General features: G+C 47.8%; 1 protein-coding gene and 1 non-coding gene across 6 annotated transcripts in view; one reads left to right on the top strand and one right to left on the bottom strand.

Moving 5' to 3' along the window:
* Nucleotides 1–21,880, bottom strand: part of LOC144695253 (uncharacterized) — a 612,706-nt gene that overhangs the window by 283,903 nt on the left and 306,923 nt on the right. The window lies entirely within an intron of this gene.
* Nucleotides 18,285–18,449, top strand: LOC144696194 (U1 spliceosomal RNA). The gene has a single exon (XR_013580108.1). It is a non-coding gene; the product is annotated as a U1 spliceosomal RNA (small nuclear RNA).

Below are 21,880 nucleotides of genomic sequence, written 5' to 3'. Positions count from 1 at the left end.
TCTCCTCTTTCTTTCTGTCTCTTTCTCTTCCTTTCTTTCTCTCTCTGGCTTTCTTTGTCTCTTTCTTTCTTTCTTTCTTTCTCTCTTTCTTTATTTTTCTCTCTCTTTCTTTCTTTCTTTCTTTCTTTCTTTCTTTCTTTCTCTCTCTCTTTATTTTTCTCTCTCTCTATTTTTCTCTCTCTCTCTTTCATTTTTTTCTCTTTTCTTACATTCGTTCTTTTTTCCTTTCTTTCATTCATTCTTTCTTTCTTCCTTTCACTTTTTCCTTCTTTCTGTCTTTGTAGATTATTTTATTTCTTTGTTTCTTTTTTTTTTCCCTTTCTTTCTTTGTTTCATTTGATCTCTCTTTTTCTCTTTCTCTCTTCCACCCCAGACACCTTGTCCTCAGACTCATTGATCCTGAAGAGAAACAAGACACAGATATTTAGCTGTGATCAATGCAGTAAGTTTTATTTCTGAGGACTGCCAATATTCTGATAGCAGTGATACATGGTCAGACATTCCCGGACCTAAACAATCAAACGGAGGCTGTTTTGATAATGGAAAGTTCATTCGTCGAAAACTGGGTGAGCTCGGGCCATAGGGAATCCGTTAATGGGAAATTAACGCTTAGACCTTGCAACATTCCCTCCCAACGGTGCAGTCCATACTTTGGAAATGCTTCTTGCCTGTGTAACAGTCTTCACCACGACACACTCCACGTCCCAGCTTGCTGCACACATCTACAGCCAAAACTAAAGAATGAATGAATTAATAGTTCTGTGCACATTGGAGGGAGAACAATGAATAAACCTGAGGCTTTAATCAAACCACACACCTACCTCCCTCCCACACCACCACCCACCTGTACAGACTCACTGTCTGCCCCGAAGTGTATTTTCTCAAGACGGTCCCCATCATATCCGCTATCTGAGAGCATCGACTGAGAAAGTTCTGTCCATTACATCGAATCTTCCTCGTCATCAGAAGGTCCAAAGAGTTTTGCAGACTGTAGACTGCTTCTGAAGATCAGACGCTGTTTTATAGGAAAGGCCCAATCTGCTCACAGCAAAGTCCCACAAACAGCGAATGAGATTTGACAGGATGGAGAGTTCCGGGTCATGTTGATTCAGAGAGTGATTCACGACTTTTTCACTCAAATTTCAACTGAATCAGAATGAAATCTAGTGACTGACCATGGGTTTGTTCCCCGCTGGTCACATCCCCATTGCTATGAAAGCTGAAATATTCATCAAAATAAGTAAACCTGTCTGAACCACTTTCACTCCCATTCCCTCATGTTATGGAACAGTTGGGGAGCAGTTCCAGAGGCACCTCCAATATCGTTCCCCATTCACCATCCTTCACCAGTGAGACTGGACAGTGAGTCTGGGTGAAAGGGATAAAAGGAACTCTCAATCCTATCCTCATATACACTCCACAATCCCTGGGTATTGGGCCAAATTGTGGAGTCTCCGAGCCCAGTCAATACTCTGGCTGAAATCCTCCAACACTGCATCACTCAGTAATTAATGCTTTTATTACTGGATATTTAGATCCATTTTTTATACATTATGGGATGCCAGCATTTATTACCCTTCCCTAATTGCCCTTGTGAAGGTGGTGGTGAACTACCTTCTTGAACAGCTGCAGTCCATGTGGTGTAGGCACATCCACAGTGCTGTTAGGGAGGGAGTTCCAGGATTTTGACCCAGCGATAGTGAAGGAACGATATATTTCCAAGTCAGAATAGTGAGTGGCTTGGAGGGGAACTTCCAGGTGGTGTTCCCATGACTTTGCCGCCCTTGTCCTTCTAGATGGTAGCGGTCATGGGTTTGGAAGGTGCAGTCTAAGGACCCTTGATGAGTTCCTGCGGTGCATCCTGTAGATGGTACACACTGCTGCTACTGTGCGTCAGTGGTGGAGGGAGTGAATATTTGTGGATGTGGTGCCAATCAAGCAGGCTGCTTTGTCCTGGACTGTGTCCAGCTTCTTCAGTGTTGTGGGAGCTGCACTTATCCAGGCAAGTGGAGAGTATTCCATCACACTCCTAACTTGTGCCTTGTAGATGGTGGACAGGCTTTGGGGAGTCAGAAGGTGAATTACTCGCCGCAGGATTCCTAGCCTTTGACCTGCTCTTGTAGCGACAGTATTTATAAGGCTAGTCTGGTTCAGTTTCAGCTCACAGCATTCGTCCTCTGAAAGATCAAGGATCTGAAACATTAACTTCATTTTTCTTTCTATAGATGCTGCCGTACCTGCTGACTATTTACAGCATTTTATATGTTTTTATCTCCACTACAGATAGCAATTAAACAATCATTGGATTTACCTATAGAACTAGTTTAGATCAAATTCTTCAGGTTAAATACAATAAACATAATCAGTAACCATCTTCAACCAAAAGTGACCAATGACATCTTTGCTCCTCCTGAGGTCCCCGGCATCACAGGGGAAAGTCTTCAACCAATTCAAATCACCTAACGTGATGTCAGGAAATGGCTGAGGGACTTGGATATGTGGATCTTGAAAACTTCCAGGCAGCAGTACTGCAAACGTGTGCTCCAGTACTAGCCGCACCACTAACCAAGCTGTTCATGTTCAAATGCTAAACTGGTGTCGTTCCGACAAAGTGGAACATTACCTGGATATGTCCCGTCTATGCAAAGCAGGACAAGCCCATTGCAGCCGATTAACGCCTCATCATGTCTACTTTTCATCATCAGCAAAGTGGTGAAAGACGTCATCGACATTGCTATCAAGCGGCACTTGTACAGAGATAACCTATTCAATGATGTTCGGTTTGGGTTCCACCAGAGCCAATCAGCTGCTGACATCCTTCCAGCCTTGGTCCAAACATTTACAAAATAGCTGAACACAAGAGGTAAGAATGACTGTCCACGACAAAGCGTGGTATCAAACGGGCTCTAGCAAAGTGAAGTCAATGGGAATCAGAGGGAAAACTCTCCACTGGTTGGAGTCACACCGAGCACAAAGGAAGATGTTTGTGATTGCAGGGTCAGAAACTGAACTGAACCAGCCACAGAAATACTGCGGCTATAAGAAATGGTCAGATGTTGGGAGTTCAGAGGTGAGTGACTCATGGCCTGACTCCCCAAAGCCTGTCCACCATCTACTAGACATAAGTCAGGAGTGTGATGGAATACCCTCCACCTGCCTGGATGAGTGCGACTCCAACAACACTCAAGAAGATCGATGCCATCCTGGAAAATGTAGCCCACTTAATCGGCAGCCCAATTTAAAAATTCACCGCCCCCCGCCCCCACCAGCACTGAAGCACAGTGCCAGCAGTGTGCGCTATATACAGGATACACTGCAGCAACTCACCAAGGCTCCTTCATTCATACCTTCTACCATCTGGAAGGACAAGGACAGAAGATGCATGAGAGCACCTGTGTCGGCAAGTTTCCCTCCAGGCCACTCACCGTCCTGACTTGGAAATATATCACCTTTCCACCACTATCGCTGGGTAAAAATCCTGGAACTCCCTCCCTAACAGCACTGTGAGTGTACCTACACCACATGGACTGCAGGGTTTGAAAATGGGGGCTCACCACTACCTTTTCAATTAGGGATGAGAAAGACATGCTGGATCCACCAGGAAAAATATTTTAAAAATCAGCCAGTCAAAGTATGAGGTTGAAAGGGAGTAACATAGTTTAGAAATAAAACTGAGCAATGGCTGCTGGAAGATCAGAGATATTTACAGATGTTTATCTCTGGCACCTTTCTTGTCGATTGCAGGTTGAACCGTGATGAACTGAGTCATCACCAAGAGACAAAGCACCAAAAGCAGTGGTCTACCCATCTCCCACAGACTTCCTCAGCTTCAGGATCAGTGGCCGGAGTGGAAATATTCTGATTCCGGACTCCGAGAGGATGCTGCATTTATATTCTGTTCTCTTAATGTATTCGGGGGTGTTTCCATTCTGCACCTGGATAGTTCAGTTGCCATTGGCACTCAGTTGGGAACTTTCTATCTTTTTGATCATGAGGTTCTGAGTTTGGTAATCAATCCACATCTTCACACATGAAGTCAACCGATGAGATGTACCAGGCACACAGTATTGTCATGTGCTGGGACAATCAGTGCTGTGTGTATGTGCTGTGTGTATGTGTGCTGTGTGTGTGTGCTGTGTGGTGTGTGTGCGTGTGCTGTGTGTATGTGTGTGTGTGGTGTGTGTATGTGTGTGCATGTGTAATTACTTGCCTGGCCCACCCCTGGCATATGCCCCTCATTCGCCCTCACCTCCACACACTAACACATTATCAGACCAACTCTCCCAGTAGGTGAAGGTAAGTGAGTGAGCACAATGAGACTGTGAGTGAGCTAGACACACACTCTCAACTTCTCACACTCTAATTGTCACCTTTATTAATTACTATATTTTTAGTTATCAATTTATTTCTTTTGCATTGCCTTATTATTGCTCAGAAAGTTGTTTCTTTGTTTATATCTCCATTTTTAAAAGTATCATGTTAAGTACTGTGCCAAACTTTATCTTTCTGAAACTTGGCTCCTCGGCACCTTGAGTGAGAAAAAAATGGAACTGTTGCATCCACCCCACCCCACCGACCACCACCACCACCAGCCCGCTCCCCCCTCCGCCACCCCCAACGATAAAAGGTTGGTCAAGCCTGGTCTGGTAAACATTCTCTGAACTGCTTCCAACACATGTACATCCTTAAATAAGAACAGCAATACTAAACACAGTACTCCAGATGTGGTCTCAGCAATGGCCTTAACTGAAGCATAACCTACCAGAAACGATAGTGGCAAACTGAACATGTCGAACGTGCGAAGTCCTCTTCACTTACATCTGGGGGCTTGAGCTGAAATTTGGAGAACTGCCCACAGGCTGTTTGAGCAACTATTGTCATAAGCAAGGAATCATAACTTACAGACGATGCCCCAGACACCAGCATCATCATCCCTGGGTATGTGCTGCCCCACCAGCAGGACAGACCCACCAGAGATGTTATACCATTGCAGCAGAGTTTCCCTGGGAGCCCTGAACATTAACTTTGTATTCCAGGAAGTCTCATGGCATCGGGGCAAACATGGTCAAGGTTTGAATCACAAACTCCATTGCCACCACAGCAACCCCCTCCCCCCCCACCACCACCCGCCACCCCCCTCCACCCTCCCCCTCCACCCTCAGCTGATGAATCAGTGCTCCTCCATGTTAAACACCAATTGGAAGAAGCACTGAGGGTGGCAAGGACACAGAATGAACTCTGGGTGGGGAAGTTCAATGTCCATCTCCAAGACTGGCTCAGTAGCACCACTACTAACTGAGCTGGCTGAGTCCTAAAGGACATCATTGTTAGACTGGACCTTTAGTAGGTGGTGAGGGAAGCAACAAAAGAGAACCTCATCCTCACCAATCTACCTTTTACTGATGTAACTGCCCTTGGTGGTATTGGTAGGACTGACCACCATGCAGACCTTGTGGAGATGAAGACCCACCTTCACACTGAGGATACCCTTCATCCTGTTGTGTGGCACTACCACCATGCTGAAAGGCATAGATTTCAAATAGATCTAGCAACTCAAAACTGGGCATCCACGAGGCCCCGTGGGTCATAAGCTTCAACAGAATTCTATTCAACCACAACCTGTAGCCTCATGGCCCGGCATATCCCCCACTCTACAATTGACATCAAGCCAAGGGTTCAACCTCGGTTCAATGAGGGCTGCAGGAGATGATGACAGGCACAGCACTGGCCATGTCTAAATATGAGGTACCAACCTGGTGAAGGTATGACAGAAGACTACCTGCATGCAAACCAGCAGAATCATCATGCAATTTACATAGCTAAGCGATCCCAAAACCAAATGATCAGCTCAAGGCTCTGCAGTCTTGCCTCATCCAGTCATGAATAGTGGTGGACAATTAAAATAAACTATAGGATGGAGGAGTCTCCATGAACATCTGAATGATGTTGGTACCAAACAGGGGAACGCAAATGGCACGTTTGCAGCCACCATCAGCCAGAGTGCTTGATGCATCTCGGCTCCTTCTGAAGCCCCCCATCATCACAGATTCCAGTCTTCAGCTAATTTGATTCACTTCATGATATATCCAGTAATAGCTGAAGGCACTGGATACAGCGAAGGCTATGGGTCATGGCAATGTCCCTGAGATATGACTGAAAATTCGTGCTCCAGAATTAGCTGCAGATCTGACCAAGCTGTTCAAGTCTGGCTACAACACTGGAATCTACTTGGCAATGTGGAAAATTGCCCAGGTATATATGTCCACAAGCAACAGGACAAATCCATTCTGGCCAAATGCCACCTCATGAGTCTACTGTCTATAATCAGCAAAGAGATGGTTTCAATAGTTATGCTATCAATTGTGGTTAATCTAAACAATCCTGCACACCTATGCTCAGCTTGCTATCCTCCAGGGCTCCAGAGCCTATTAAAGCCCTAGGAATAAACATCAGCAAGATAGCTGGATTTCAGAGACCATGAGTGACTGCCCTTGACATCAAATTAGCATTTAACCATCTGTGGCTCAAGGGAACCTGAGCAAGATTGAAGCCGATGGAAATCGGGGAGTGGGGGGTGAGCTCCATAAACCAGCTGGTGTCAAGCCTAACACAAAGAGAGATGCTTTTTTAGGAGGAGGCTGGTCATCTCAGCCCCAGAACATCACTACAGGAGCTCTGTTGGGTATTGTACTTGGTCCAAACATCTTTAGCTGCTTCATGGATGATCTTCCCTCCATCAGAAAGTCAGTAATGTGGATGCCCACTGATGATTATACCGTGGTTAGTTCTATTCGCAGCTCCTCAGATGGTGAAGTAGTCTGTGCCTGCAGCTATCCCTGGACAATATTGTGGCTCTGAATGGTAAATGACAATAACATTTATGCTACACAAGTGGCAGACAATGACCATTCCGGGGTCACCATGGACTTGACACTTACCTGAAGCAGCAAATAAATACTGCAGCTACAACAGGAGTTCATACTGGGAATTCTGTGGTGAGTATCTCACCTGAGTCTGCTAACCTGACACATCATGTACAAGGTACAAGCTGGGAGTGTAAGGGATCACCTGACATCTACCCAGCAATATGAAGAATACTCTCCACTTGCCTGGCTGAGTGTGGCTCCAACAATATTCAGGAAGGTCACCACCATCCCATACAAAGCAGCCCACCTGGATGGCACCCCATCCCTCACTTTAAGCATTCAATCCCTCCACCACCTGCAGAAAATGGGATCAGTGTGTGCCATTTACAGGATGCATTGCGGCTACTCGACAAGGCTTCTTCGGCTGCACCTTCCAAACTAGTACCTTCTACCAGTTGTAAGGACCAGGAGAACAGGTGCGCACCACCAGCTGCAAGTTCCCCTCGAGAACGTAGACTATCCTGATTGGAACTACAGATGGGGACAGGTCCTTCAGATCTAAAATGATAGCAATGTAAATTGGAAGTTAACCTTTCACTTTGAAAATTAGTTGGGAGATAGGGAAAAGAGAAAGTCATACAGCGCATGCATTCAGTTTCATGGAGGCAGGCAGTGAAGAAAAGTCAGGAACAGCAGCATTTTCTGAGTGTCCAGGATGTATGAATCACCTGAGAACAAATGCCTTTTGCACCAACATTGCCCCCCCACCCACGCCACCTCCCCCTCCCTCCCTTGTTCAAAGAAATCGTCTCTTTTAAGATGAAGTCAACTAACTGGAAATTTCTGTTATTATTTTCCAGACTGAACCCAGTGCAGATTTCTGGAACATGGTGTGGAACAAGAAGAGAACATGATGTACAGCAATGAGTAATGATCCCTAACAAATTCACACTTTGCCAGTTAATAAAAACATAGTTAACAGTGACAAAAGCCTATTCGAGACAGACATCCTGTTCTAGGATGTCATGGTTTTAACTTTAATTAAGTCTGTCTTGTACAGAATGAGAATTAAGGTGAACATGTTAAATAAACTAGTGTGTTAATAGGCAAACCTAATGTTGTGGAATATCTAAAAGATACTCTACAAATGCACGGAGTCGACTGTAGGTAGATTCAGCAGCAGTTCTTTACTTAGTACAAGTGTGCACACATGGGAAATACTCTTTCAGAATGCTCTAAAAGGCAATTCAAAGTTGCACTGTTTCTGTCGGATATGTATATCTTTTAGGTAACTCATCATTAACTCACAATGTTCTTATCTTGTACGTCTGATTGTTACATTCTTAATTACAAATGAGTTTACAACATAAACAGGGAATGAACTGCTCATCACCTCTGCAGTTCTGGAGACCTGACCATTAGCACAAACAATGTTCCAAAACACGTACTTTGCTTTTCTATCCTGATATTTTGCTGCTGTACTAATTTATCTGCATATCTCACCTTGACCGTGACGTAAGCAATCCAGTTTATTACAGTATAATGCATCGACCATTCACCAACCTTTTTATCCTGACCCAAAGGTCACATTCCTTTATCTTTATCATGGACTGACCCATGGGTTTGTCATTAGCTTCCAAGGCTGGTCAAAAGGTCATATTCATGAAAGGTCATAGTTTTTTTTTTAACTGAAGACACCTATAAAACTTATATCCACAACTTGGCCAAGCCTGGGTAAGCCCCCGATGAAAACAGAAAATGCTGGAAAAGCTCAGCAGGCTTAACAGCATCTGTGGAGAGAGAGAGAGACAGAGTTAACGTTTCGAGTCCGTATGACTCTTCTTCAGAGCTAAAGAGAAGTAAAAATGTGATGAAATTTATACTGTTTAAAGGGGTAGAGCAGGTGAAGCTGGATATAAGACCAGTGATAGGAGAGATTGACAAAAATGCCATTAACAAAAGGACAAAGGGAGTGTTAATGGTTCACCACCAAACACATCTTCTCTTCATCCCTCCCTATCGGCATTCCGCAGGGACCGTTCCCTCCGGGACACCCTGGTTCACTCCTCCATCACCCCCAACACCTCATCCCCCTCCCACGGCACCTTCCCATGTAGTAGCAGAAGGTGCAACACCTGCCCCTTTACTTCCCCCCTCCTCACCATCCAACGGCCCAAACACTCCTTTCAGGTGAAGCAGTGCTTCACTTGCACCTCCTTCAATTTAGTCTACTGCATTCGTTGCTCCCAATGTGGTCTCCTCTACATTGGAGAGACCAAATGCAGACTGGATGGCTGCTTTGTGGAACACCTTCGGTCTGTCCGCAAGCATGACCCAGACCTTCCTGTTGCTTGCCATTTCAACACTCCACCCTGCTCTCATGTCCATCCTTGGCCTGCTGCACTGTTCCAGTGAAGCTCAACGCAAACTGGAGGAACCCCTCTGGACTTAACACTGAGTTCAACAGCTTCAGACCATGAACTCTCTCCTCCATCCTCACCCCTTTTTTACCCCTTTTTTCAATATTCATTTTTATTTTTTATCCACTTATTTTTATCTTTATTTTCATTTTTATTAATTGTTTTATCCCCACCTTTTATCCTATTTTTGATCTTTTTTCCCGCCACCATCCCCTCCCCCCACCCCACCCCCACGAGGGCCATCTGTCCCTTGTTCATGTTGTTCTTTCCAGAATGCTTACGCTTGTCCTGCTATTATCACATTCTGCTTTCTGACCTTAATGCCACCATCAGCACCTCCTTTAGCCCTTACCACTGCCATTAACACTCCCTTTGTCCTTTTGTCCATGAGATCATTGTCAATCTCTCCTTTACCCCCACCTATCGCTGGCCTTCTATCCAGCTTCACCTGCTCCACCCCCCACTTAAACAATATAAATTTCATCGCATTTTTACTTCTCGTTAGCTCTGAAGAAGAGTCATACGCACTCAAAATGTTAACTCTGTCTCTCTCTCCACAGATACTGTTAGACCTGCTGAGTTTTTTCAGCATTTTCTGTGTTTGTTTCAGATTTCCAGAATCCGCAGCATTTTGCTTTTAACCCCCTGACGATCCTGATTTGCCTCTTCAACCCCCCTTTTGGACCCTGGCTATGAATCCCCAAGATGGCCAACCGATGCTAAACCATCCTGTGCTCCTCACTGCTGGCCAGGCAGACGGTCAGATTCACACGGTGTTATTTTCCAAACTACATCTGGTACACACTGTTTCTCCCCAGGCTTGCTTGGTGCTTTAGTTTAGCAATGGCTCGGTTCCAGCATTACCTGCACCGAGTACCACATTCGATCAGAAGGCCGATAACAATTAGCAGTTGCACTACCACCAGTATGTGAGAGGTAATTCTAACCCAAGGATGATTGTCCACCCTAATACCCCAGTCCCAAATCGCCTGCCACCGCGGTACATCCTCCAGTTCCGTTTTCACATCCTTTTCCAGTTGCTTGACTTCCTGTTGAATTCAGTGATGCTGCTTCATTGCCGCCCAGGCCTCTCTCCGCAGGTCTCTAGTCATCATTTGCCTCTTGGCCAAGGTGAGAGGGACACACTTTACTGTTCCGGTCTTCCCCTGACCGTGCTGCCGTTGTTCATGTACAACAGGGGCCATGGCCACTGGCCCTTTCACCTCTGTCTCAGGCGGAGCTGAAGGAGCCACGACTTATATTCCAGTGGCTGCTCCCAGCCCCAGTCATCGCCCTGGCTGTCACATTCTGCAGCTTCTTTTCCCAGTCCTCCCTAGTCAGTGTCATCAGTGCTGTCCGGGGATGTAAGTCTCGGTCCTGGTGCCTTTATCACATTTATTTTATTTTGTTTTTTTCTCAATCTGATTTTTTTACACGTTAATTGAGTCGCTACTGATAATGATAATCGTACCTTTCTCTTCCTTATCCTGTCACCTGGTGCAGCTCTACCTGATCCATCTCCAAGTGATGGTTCTGACCTGCTTCTGACCTTCTGAGATTCCGGGTGTCACATTTAGTAGGAGTGTGGAACACAACACTAGGGACAATCAGCTGATCTGTAACCCACCCTGACCAGGGGATGATCCATACTGAGGTCATCCAGATATATAGAATATTGCAGCAAGAGGTGGTTCTAGTTAATACTTTACTGGCCTCACAAGCTGTACTTCTCAGACACCCTGGTGTTGAATGCTGTCCGTCTGAACTCAGGGTCAAACTGAGGAATGCTAAGTCATTTGAAGAGAAAGACAACCGTCCTTTAATTCAGGAATGTTTTTTTTTCCCAAACACTGCCCAACTGTTACTCAGAGTGAGGAGGGCTGACCCTGCTTGGCCAATTAGATCAACAGAGTGTTATTCCCAGACAGATGCTGGGATCTGGATCTTGCCAGTATCTGATTGACGTCCTGGATGTTGAGGTGGAATTCCTATTGGATTGCTGTCTTCCCGCAGTGTGAGAATAGCCATGGTGGACACACTACATGTGTCCCAAATACACCTGCAACACAGAGTCACCCTTATATCTCCAGGAGATTTCACTATTCACACCAGCATTCTTGGATAATACTTTATCAGCTGATTTAAATCTCCATTCCTGTACCAGTTCCTCCACCAGCCTTGTCCTCGGCCTGAATTGGTTAGTTCCCAGTATTCTGTACCTGAATAAGATTCAGCTTCCTTGTAAACTGATCCATTGTAAAGTTTTCTCTGAAATGAACCTTGGATTTGAACCTGATTTCTGGTCTCTCCCAGGAGGTAACACAGTCTCGGTTGGGCTGGAGAAGTCGATATATTTTGCTGCATTTGTGTGGGACAGGCTGGACGGACCAGAGGATCTTTTCCTGTCTGTCATTTTTCATATGTTCTCATGTTTTATTTCAGTGACTTAAATGTGAGAAGTTTAAGATCAGGAATTAAACATGGAAGGAAAATTAATGAACTGTGTGTGTTGGCCGATTTGTACACGGATCCTAGTGAGGAACAGATGGAGGAAGAGCTGAATTCTCTAATAGGGGAATTACAGTCTGGGGATTGTCACAGGGCTCAGCTACTGGCTGGGTGAAATCTCTGAACCATGCGCCAAGCAGTGCTTAGATACAATGCATAGTCTGCACATACTCTTCACTTACCCATCATTTTGTACATTTCTATCAGACACATCAAGCTTGTCTCATCCGGCAGACAACATCAACTTGCTCGCTGCTGTCCCACCACCTAGGAATGCTGTATTTTGGAACGCGACCATTTCAGGAAAACTTTTGGCAATTCCTCATCTGCGCCCTGAGGCTCTAGGAGAATCACATTCCAATGGAACTGAACCTCGAACTCCCTGGCACTGACAATGTTCTCTCAGGAACAAAAACAAAAATACCTGGAAAAACTCAGCAGGCCTGACAGCATCTGCGGAGAGGGATACATTGACATTTTGAGTCCGTATAACCCTTCATCAGAACTAAGACGTATAGAAATGAGATGAAATATAAGCTGGTAGAAGGGGGTGGGACAGGAGAGCTCGATAGGGGGCCAGTGATAGGTGGAGGCCAAGAAGAGACTGCCAAAGATGTCATAGACAATCTCTCAGGAAATGGTCACATTTTCATTGAAGAGACGAGTGACCCCACTCTCACCTCATGTTGCCGACGTTTCTACCAGAACATGACGACTCTGTGACAAGTCGTCCCATCTTGAATCTCTCAGCCAGGCTGTCAAAATTCAGATAGCCGGGCGGTGAATGACAGAACACTGAAGTCAAGTCTTTCTTCATTTCTCAGCTTTTATTTACTGATTCCACACCAAGAACAACAGCATTCTTTCAGTCTGCTCCTACATATGGATAGAAGACACCAGCTGTTGCTGCTAATATCCTGAAAGCTTCAATCAAATCACCAGTCGACATTCTAAACCCCAGGGAATACAACCCGAGCTGAAAGTGTTAATCTTGTTCCATTATCTAAATGTTCACATCCTTCCCCAACGTTTATCCCTGACAATGTGAACAAGGGCAAAAATACCTGGAAAAACTCAGCAGGTCTGGCAGCATCTGTGGAGAGGAGCACAGTTAACGTTTCAAGTCCGCATGACTCTTCAACAGAACTAAGGAAAAATAGAAAAGGGGTGAAATATAAGCTGGGTTAGGCGGGGCGGGGGGGTGGTGGGACAAGAAGAGCTGGAGAGAGGGCCAGTGATAGGTGGAGATAACCAAAAGATGTCACAGACAAAAGGACAAAGAGGTGTTGAAGGTGGTGATATTATCTAAAGGAATGTGCTAATTAAGGGTAGAAAGCAGGACGAGCAAGGTACAGATAGCCCTAGTGGGGGTGGGGGGAAGGGATCGAAAAAGATTAAAAGGTAGAGATAAAACAATGGATGTAAATACATTTAAAAATAATGTACTAAGTGCTGCAACCTGTGTGGCGAGGCAGGTCACCTCTACAGGACCTGCCCCAAACGCTGCCTCACTTATGCACAGGCAGCCAAAACCAACGAGGGGGAAGCAGATGAAATGCTTCGTGTCACTCCAACAACCATGGCCCCCAGTGAGAACAACGGGACAAAGGAGGACACAGAGAGAGACAAGGTGGAGGAAAAGATTGAGGCAACAGACAGCCAATCAACAGCACTGCCCCCTGAACCTCCCACTCAGGAGACCGAATCAATGGAGGAGGAGGCAGCAGCGGAAAATCAGCAGGGGAGTGGCAGCTGGTGAAGAGAGCCAAAAGGAAGAAGGGGCTAAGAAGGGACCAAGCCAGACAAGTGGCAAGAGGCGTTTCCCATCTGACACGGATGACAAGTCTGCTCTTCGGACGAAGAAGTGCGAGGGCGGCACCGACAGAAGAAGCGGCAAAGCTCTAGGGAGTTGGAGGGCGAGACACCCGAGCTCCAGAACATTGGAGACAATGAGGAGACCAGCGCACCCCAACTTTGCCCACAACCCGAAGAGGCCAGCACACCCCTGGCCCAGGGATCTGGGAGCAGTGAGGTGCTCAGCGCACCCCAGCTCCGGAAAGCCGGGAGCAGCAACGCCCCAGAGGGGGAGAGGATTGGAGAGGCTTCTCCAACAAAGGACATTTCAAATCCTGCTCTCTTCACGAACCCCCAGATGCCACCTGAGCAGAACATTGCCAATGGGGAGGATCAGGACAGTTTCCTCAGCCCATCCAAAGTGATGCAATTTGTGCACACTATGGGTATGAAGGAGCAGACCAAAGGTCTGGGACTCTCAGAGACAACAGGTTTGGTAAGAGAATAAATGCTTTAAAATGGGTGTAAGGATTGTATCCATAAATGTGCGTAGCATTAAATCTACTACGCAATGTGTTGCGACCTTGGACTACCTTGCCAAGGTCAAAGCTGACCTGTTGTTTCTGCAGGAGTGTGCGATACTGCACCTCAGCTCCTACAGGCAATGGTCACGATGGTGGTCCCATGGGCCATCGATCTGGTCGGGCGGAAACGACTTTCGTTCCTCCGGCCTGGGTATTCTGCTGCGGGGAGGCAACTTCACCGTCTCCCAGGTTAAGGAGGTGGTGGGCGGGCACCTCCTCGTAGCAGACGTAATGTACAAGAATGCTCCACTCCGGTTAATTAACGTGTACGCCCCGTCACAAGGGGCTGAGCGGCTGGAGGTTTTTCAGCAGCTCCCACTGCTGCTGGCGACTTCCAGGCTGGTCATTCTGGGCGGTGACTTCAACTGCATCATCGATGCGGCTGGACGATCCAGCAGGGCCGACAGCAGATTGGACCTTTACTAATATCTCATACAAAAGAGAACAAAGAGTAAAACTGATTTTTCTAATTCAATTGTGTATTATTGTTTATACGTTATTTGAATGTATATTATTCGATCCCTGATGGAAACAGTAAAGGATGCGAAGCTGCACGACGTCTTCAGCAACCCTGCAGACGGAGTGCAGCGAAGATACACCTGGTCGCAGCCAGACGGGTCCATCCGTTCCAGGATAGACTTCCTGTTTGTGTCCCGAGCGTTCGCAGTCAGAACCACCGATGTCAAGCCGATGTTCTTCTCTGACCACTGCCTCCTACTGGCTGACTGCCACTTAGAGAAGGACCAGAGGGTGGGCAGGGGGGCATGGAAGCTAAACTTGCAACTGCTGACCCCAGAGAACATTGAGGAGCTCAAGAGGGATTACAAAGGTTGGAGAACCATGAAACCCCTCTTTGAGTCCCTGACACACTGGTGGGAAGCGATCAAGGGAAACATCAAGAGGTTTTTCATCCTCAAAGGCACCCAGAAAGCTAGAAAGGAACAGAGGGAAATGTCCCAACTCCAGAAAAACATGCAGAATCTGCTCCGGCTGTAGTCGATGGGGGTCGATGTCAAGGAGGAACTCCAAGAGGTGAAGAGCCAGCAAGCCTCGCTCTTTGCCTCGGAGGCTTCCAAGATCATCTTCCGTTCCAGAGTCCGATCCGTGGAGCAGGTTGACACGTGCTCACTTTTCTTCTTCCAAAAGGTACACAGAGAGAGCTCTGTAATCAGCAGCCTGAAGGAAGAAGACGGCTCAGTAAAGTCATCACAGTCCGACATTTTGAGGATCAGCAAATCCTTTTATGCCGGATTGTATGACGTGAAGCCCACAGACAGCACGGCCTCCCAATACTTCCTGTCCTCTAGCACGGAGGTCTTAGACAACAGTACACGGGAGAGCCTGGACAAACCTCTAACTCCTGACGAACTGACTAAGGCCCTTGAGTCCTTCGAGAAGAGTAAGACTCCCGGAAGCGACGGCTTGCCAGCGGAGTTGTATTTGGCTCTGTGGGACTGGATCGGCCCAGACCTGCTAGAAGTGTACGAGAGTATGCTCCTGGCCGGCAGTATGTCAGAATCCATGAGGAAAGGCATTATCACCCTCATCTACAAGCACAAGGGGGAAAGGGAGGAAATTAGAAATTGGCGACCCATTTCACTGTTGAATGTGGACTATAAGATTCTGTCCAAGGTCATCGCCAATCGGGTCAAATCTGCCCTGGAGTTGGTGATCCACCCTGACCAGACCTGCACTGTGCCGGGCAGGAAGATCTCTGACGGCCTCGCGTTGCTCAGGGATACGATTGCCTATGTGCAGGACAGGGGTATGGACACCTGCCTCATCAGCCTGGATCAGGAGAAGGCCTTTGACAGAATATCGCACACCTACATGGTGGATGTGCTTTCCAAAATGGGGTTTGGGGAGGGAATTTGCAAATGGATCCAACTGCTCTACGCTAGCATCAGTAGCGCAGTCTCAATCAATGGGTGGGAATCAGATAGCTTTCCTATTAAATCTGGAGTCAGGCATGGCTGTCCTCTCTCGCCTGTTCTTTTCGTGTGTTGCATAGAACCCTTTGCTGAGTCCATCGGGAAGGATCTGGGCATAAGAGGAGTGACGATCCCAGGCAGTGGAGGCACTCAGATCAAAGCCTCCCTGTACATGGACGATGTCGCCGTCTTCTGCTCGGATCCGCTGTCGGTGCGGAGACTGATCCACATCTGCGACCAGTTTGAACTGGCCTCAGGAGCCAAGGTAAATCGTGGGAAGAGCAAGGCCATGTTCTTCGGGAACTGGGCTGACAGATCCTTTGTCCCCTTCACCGTCAGGGCTGACGGCCTGAAGGTGCTGGGGATATGGTTCGGAGGGACCGGGGCATGCGTTAGAAACTGGAAGGAGCGAGTGTCTATGGTGAAAAGGAAACTGGGCATGTGGGAGCGACGCTCCCTCTCCATTGCGGGTAAGAACCTGGTCATCAGGTGTGAGGCACTCTCGCTGTTGCTGTACGTGGTGCAGGTCTGGCCCATTCCACACTCCTGCGTGATGGCAATCACCCGAGCCATCTTCCGCTTTATCTGGAGGTCGAAAATGGATCGTGTCCACAGGGACACGATGTACAAACCTCTAGATAAAGGGGGGAAAAAACGTGCCCAACATCGCCCTCATACTGATGGTCACCTTTGTGTGTGGCTGCATCAAGCAGTGCGTAGACCCTCAGTACGCAAACACCAAGTGTCACTACATGCTGAGGTTCTACCTGTCCCCGGTGTTGCGAAGGATGGGTTCCACGCTGCCGCGGAACGCTACAAGTAGATGGACCGTGCCGTACCACCTGTCTCTCGTGGAAAAATTTATGCAGGGAAACAGCTTTGAACACCATCAGGCACATAACCTCTTAGAGGGAAAAGGAGATGGTGGATCCTGTTGGATGGTTCCCCGAGCAGACTGTCAAAGTCATTTGGCAGAATGCCTCATCGCCAGAACTTTCCAACAAGCACCAAGATGTAGCTTGGCTGGTGGTGAGAAAGGCCCTCCCCGTCAGGTCCTTCCTACACGCCAGGAATCTCACCTCCTCAGCACGTTGCCCTCGAGGTGACTGTGGTGGGGACGAGACCGTTGTTCACCTCCTTGTAGATTGTGCCTTTGCAAAGAAGGTCTGGAGAGAGATGCAGTGGTTTTTGTCGAGGTTCATCATGAGCAGTTCTGTGACACAGGACTCTGTGCTCTACGGGCTGTTCCCAGGGACACACACCGAGACAAACATCAACTGCAGCTGGAGGATCATCAACTCGGTGAAAGACGCTCTTTGGTCTGCCCGAAACTTGTTGTTCTTCCAGCGCAAAGAGTTGTCCCCGACTGAGTGTTGCGGACTGGCACATTCCAAAGTCCAGGACTATGTGCTGAGGGACACACTAAAGCTTGGGGCAGCCGCCGCAAAGGCGCAATGGGGAAGGGTCGCTGTCTAAGACCTTTCTGCCACAGTACACTGAGGGACTGGGAACTGTTTAGAGCCCCTCGGGCTGTACAGCTCAAAATGAATGTCTGCAAATGATTGTCATATTCATTTATTGTATTGATGCACCTCGTGATACACATTGTAAAAGTTGAACCTGATTGTACTTTTGTGATGGTGATTTTGAAATGATTTGGAATGTTCTTCCAGATATTTTATGAATAAAGTATATTTTTCCAAAAAAAAAATCAAAAACAAAAATAAAAATATCTTGAAAAACTCGGCAGGTCTGACAGCATTTGCAGAGAGGAACACAGTTAATGTTTGGACTCTTCAACAGAACTAAGGAAGAATAGAAAAGAGGTGAAATATAAGCTGGTTTAAGGGGGGGTGGGACCGCTAGAGCTGGATAGAGGGCCAGTAATAGGTGGAGATAACCAAAAGATGTCATAGACAAAAGAACAAAGAGGTGTTGAAGGTGGTGATATTATCTAAGGAATGTGCTAATTAAGGGTAGAAAGCAGGACGAGCAAGGTACAGATAGCCCTAGTGGGGGTGGGGTGGGGGGAAGGGATCGAAATAGGCTAAAAGGTAGAGATAAAACAATGGATGGAAATACATTTAAAAATAATGGAAATAGGTGGGAAAAGAAAAATCTATATAAATTATTGGAAAAAAGGGGGATCAGAAAGGGGGTGGGGATGGAGGAGAGAGAAATATATTTACCTGGCAGGGGAGAAACAATGATCACGAAGGTCGTGCTCCCATGATGAGGGCTATCGCAATGTACTCTGGGTGTGCTGATGCCTGTAATGTCCCTTAATGTGGGATACTTCACTGCAAAATTTGTGGTAGAGGGGGACTGTGTTTGCATTCTGTCCTGATTTACAAATCAAAAATAGATTCAAGTTATTAACGTGCGGGGAAAGGGGCTTTTATGTGAAACTTTCCCCAAATGTTTTTAAGGCTTTTGGTTAAGATCAAGAGTAATATCTGTTCTTATCAGTTTTTACCTCGCAGGGGAGAGACCATGATCATGGTCGTTTCTCCATATGTGTAAGTGTATTTCTGTGGGTATCACTTCTTTTATTGGGGGTTTCAGCAAAGGCTTTGGCCTTTTTGCCCTTTGGTATTGGAGGCTCTTCTGTGGTTGTTTGTTCTCCTTTGAATGGGCTTCAGTGCCAAACATTGGAAATTTAAAGAGGTGATGGCTGCAACCAGATGAGCCCCAAACCAGGGGACACATAACACCATTAGGGTGGCGGTGAAAGACAGTGAAGGCATTCTGATGAAGAGTCATTTGGACTCGAAACGTCAACTGTATTCCTCTCCGCAGATGCTGTCAGAACTGCTGAGTTTTTCCAGGCATTTCTATTTTTGTTGTTGAAGGAGGTACACCCATTGACTGTGCCTTCTTCATTAAGAGAATCCTTTTGGAGTCCTGTGGATTTGAAGCCGTGGAGATCTACAGTCGGCAGACCTCCCCAGCGCTGGATACTTCGATGTGACCTTCAAGAATGTTGCTGACTGTGTCAAGTTCCTGAAGGTGTTCAAGGAGAAGAGAGACCAGCCACAGATGAGAATCCTCACGGTGGAGTCGCTCTTTGCTCTGCCGTCACAATGGGACCGTGTGGTGACTGTGCATCTCTACAACCCCCACGACTCTGTCGCCGATGTGCTCACCTTCCTCGCCAGGTACGTCGACAAGGTTGGGAACTGCACCGAGGTTAAAGACACCTTCGAGGTCACACTGAAGGCGGATGGTAAGGGAGCAATCCTCCACCCTCCTTCCAGCTTCGCTATCGGGGGAAGCCGGGGCTACCTTGTCTAAGCTGGGAAGCCCAAACTTTGTCGCTCATGTGGCAAATTTGGCCATGAGGCGGCCAACTGCAGTGCTGTCCTCTGCAAGAATTTTAAGCAGGGAGGGCGCCAGACAAAGGACTGCAAACAGACTAAGTGCTGCAACCTGTGTGGCGAGGCAGGCCACCTCTACAGGACCTCCCCCAAACACTGCCTCACTTATGTACAGGTAGCCAAAGCCAACGAGGGGGAAGCAGATGAAATGGTCAGTGTCACTACTGCCAAGGACACTTGCAACCCTCCAACCACCAAGGCCTCCAGGGAGTAAAATGGGACAAAGGAGAAGGCAGAGAGAGACAAGGTGGAGGAAAAGATTGAGACAGCAGACAGCCAAACAACTGTACTGCCCCTTGAACCTCCCACTCCTCAGGAGAGCGAATCAATGGAGGAGGAAGCAGCGGAAAATCAGCAAGGGGAGTGGCAGCTGGTGAAGAGAACCAAAAGGAAGAATGGGCTAAGAAGGGACCAAGCCACTTCCCAGACAGGTGGCAAGAGGCGTCTCCCATCCGACACGGATGACAAGGGCAGCAGCTCTTCGGACGAAAAAGGGCCAGGGCGGCACCCACAGAAGAAGTGGCAAAGCTCTAGGGAGCTGGAGGAGGAGACACCCGAGCTCCAGAACATTGGAGACAATGAGACCAGCGCACCCCAACTTCGCCCTCAATTTGAAGAGGCCAGCCCACCCCTGGCCCAGGAATCCAGGAGCAGTGAAGTGCCCAGCGCACCCCAGCTCCAGGAAGCCGGGAGCAGCAACGCCCCAGAGGGGAAGAGGATCGGAGAGACTTCTCCAACAGAGAACAATTCAAACCTCATTCCTTGCACGAACCCCCAGATGCCATCTGAGCGGAACATCTCCAATGGGGTCGTTCAGGACGGTTTCCTCAGCTCACCCAAAGTGAGACAATTTGTGAATACTATGGGTATGAAGGAGCAGACCAAAGGTCTGGAACTCTCAAAGACAACAGGTTTGGTAGATTAAGGAGGTGGTGGGCGGGCGCCTCCTGGTAGCAGACGTAATGTACAAGAACGCTCCACTCCGGTTAATTAACGTGTACGCCCCGGCACAAAAGGCTGAGCGGCTGCTGGTCTTTCAGCAGCTCCCACTGCTGCTGGCGACCTCCAGGCCGGTCATTCTGGGCGGTAACTTCAACTGCATCATCGATGCGGCTGGACGATCCAGCAGGGCCGACAGCAGATTGGATGCCATGTCCAGATCCCTGATGGAAACAGGAAAGCTGCACGACATCTTCAGCAACCCTGCTGACGGAGCGCAGCGTAGATACACCTGTCCGCGGCCAGACGGGTCCATCTTCTCTGTTCTTCTCTGACCACTGCCTCCTACTGGCTGACTGTCAGTTACAGAAAGACGAGAGGGTTGGCAGGGGGACATGGAAGCTAAACGTGCAACTGCTGACCCCAGAGAACATTGAGGAACTCAAGAGGGATGACAAAGGTTGGAGAACTGTGAAACCCCTCTTTGAGTCCCTGACACACTGGTGGGAAGCGATCAAGCGAAACATCAAGAGGTTTTTCATCCTCAAAGGTGTCCAGAAAGCTAGAAAGGAACAGAGGGAAATGTCCCGACACCAGAAAAACATGCAGAACCTGCTCCGGCTGCAGTCGATGGGGGAACGATGTCAAGGAGGCACTCCAAGAGGTGAAGAGCCAGCAAGCCTCGCTCTTTGCCTCAGAGGCCTCCAAGATCATCTTCCGGTCCAGAGTCCGCTCCATGGAGCAGGATGACACGTGCTCACGTTTCTTCTTCCAAAAGGTACACAGAGAGATCTCTGTGATCAGCAGCCTGAAGGAAGAAGACGGCTCAGTAAAGTCATCGCAGTCCGACATTTTGAGGATCAGAAAATCCTTTTATGCTGGATTGTATGACGTGAAGCCCACAGACAGCACGGCCTCCCAGTACTTCCTGTCCTCTATCACGGAGGTCTTAGACGACAGTACCCGGGAGAGCCTGGACAAACCGCTAACTCCTGACGAACTGACTAAGGCCCTTGAGCCCTTCGAGAAGAGTAAGACACCCGGAAGTGACGGCTTGCCGGTGGAGTTGTATTCGGCTCAGTGGGACTGGATCGGCCCAGACCTGCTAGAAGTGTACGAGAGTATGCTTCTGGCTGGCAGCATGTCAGAATCCATGAGGAAAGGCATCATCACCCTCATCTACAAACACATCCACCATGTAGGTGTGCGATATTCTGTCAAAGGCCTTCTCCTGGTCCAGGCTGATGAGGCAGGTGTCCACACCCCTGTCCTGCACAGAGGCAATCGTCCCTGAGCAGCGCGAGGCTGTCAGAGATCTTCCTGCCGGGTACAGCACAGGTCTGGTCAGGGTGGATCACCAAGTCCAGAGCAGACCTGACCTGACTGGAGATGACCTTGGCCAGAATCTGATAGTCCACATTTAACATTGAGATGGGTCGCTAATTTCTAATTTCCTCCCTT

Source organism: Cetorhinus maximus, chromosome 21 (genome assembly GCF_964194155.1).
Source record: "Cetorhinus maximus chromosome 21, sCetMax3.hap1.1, whole genome shotgun sequence".
Classification (NCBI taxonomy): domain Eukaryota; kingdom Metazoa; phylum Chordata; class Chondrichthyes; order Lamniformes; family Cetorhinidae; genus Cetorhinus; species Cetorhinus maximus.
The sequence above is the reverse complement of the archived record's forward strand: the minus strand, read 5'-3'. Positions and strand labels throughout refer to the sequence as shown.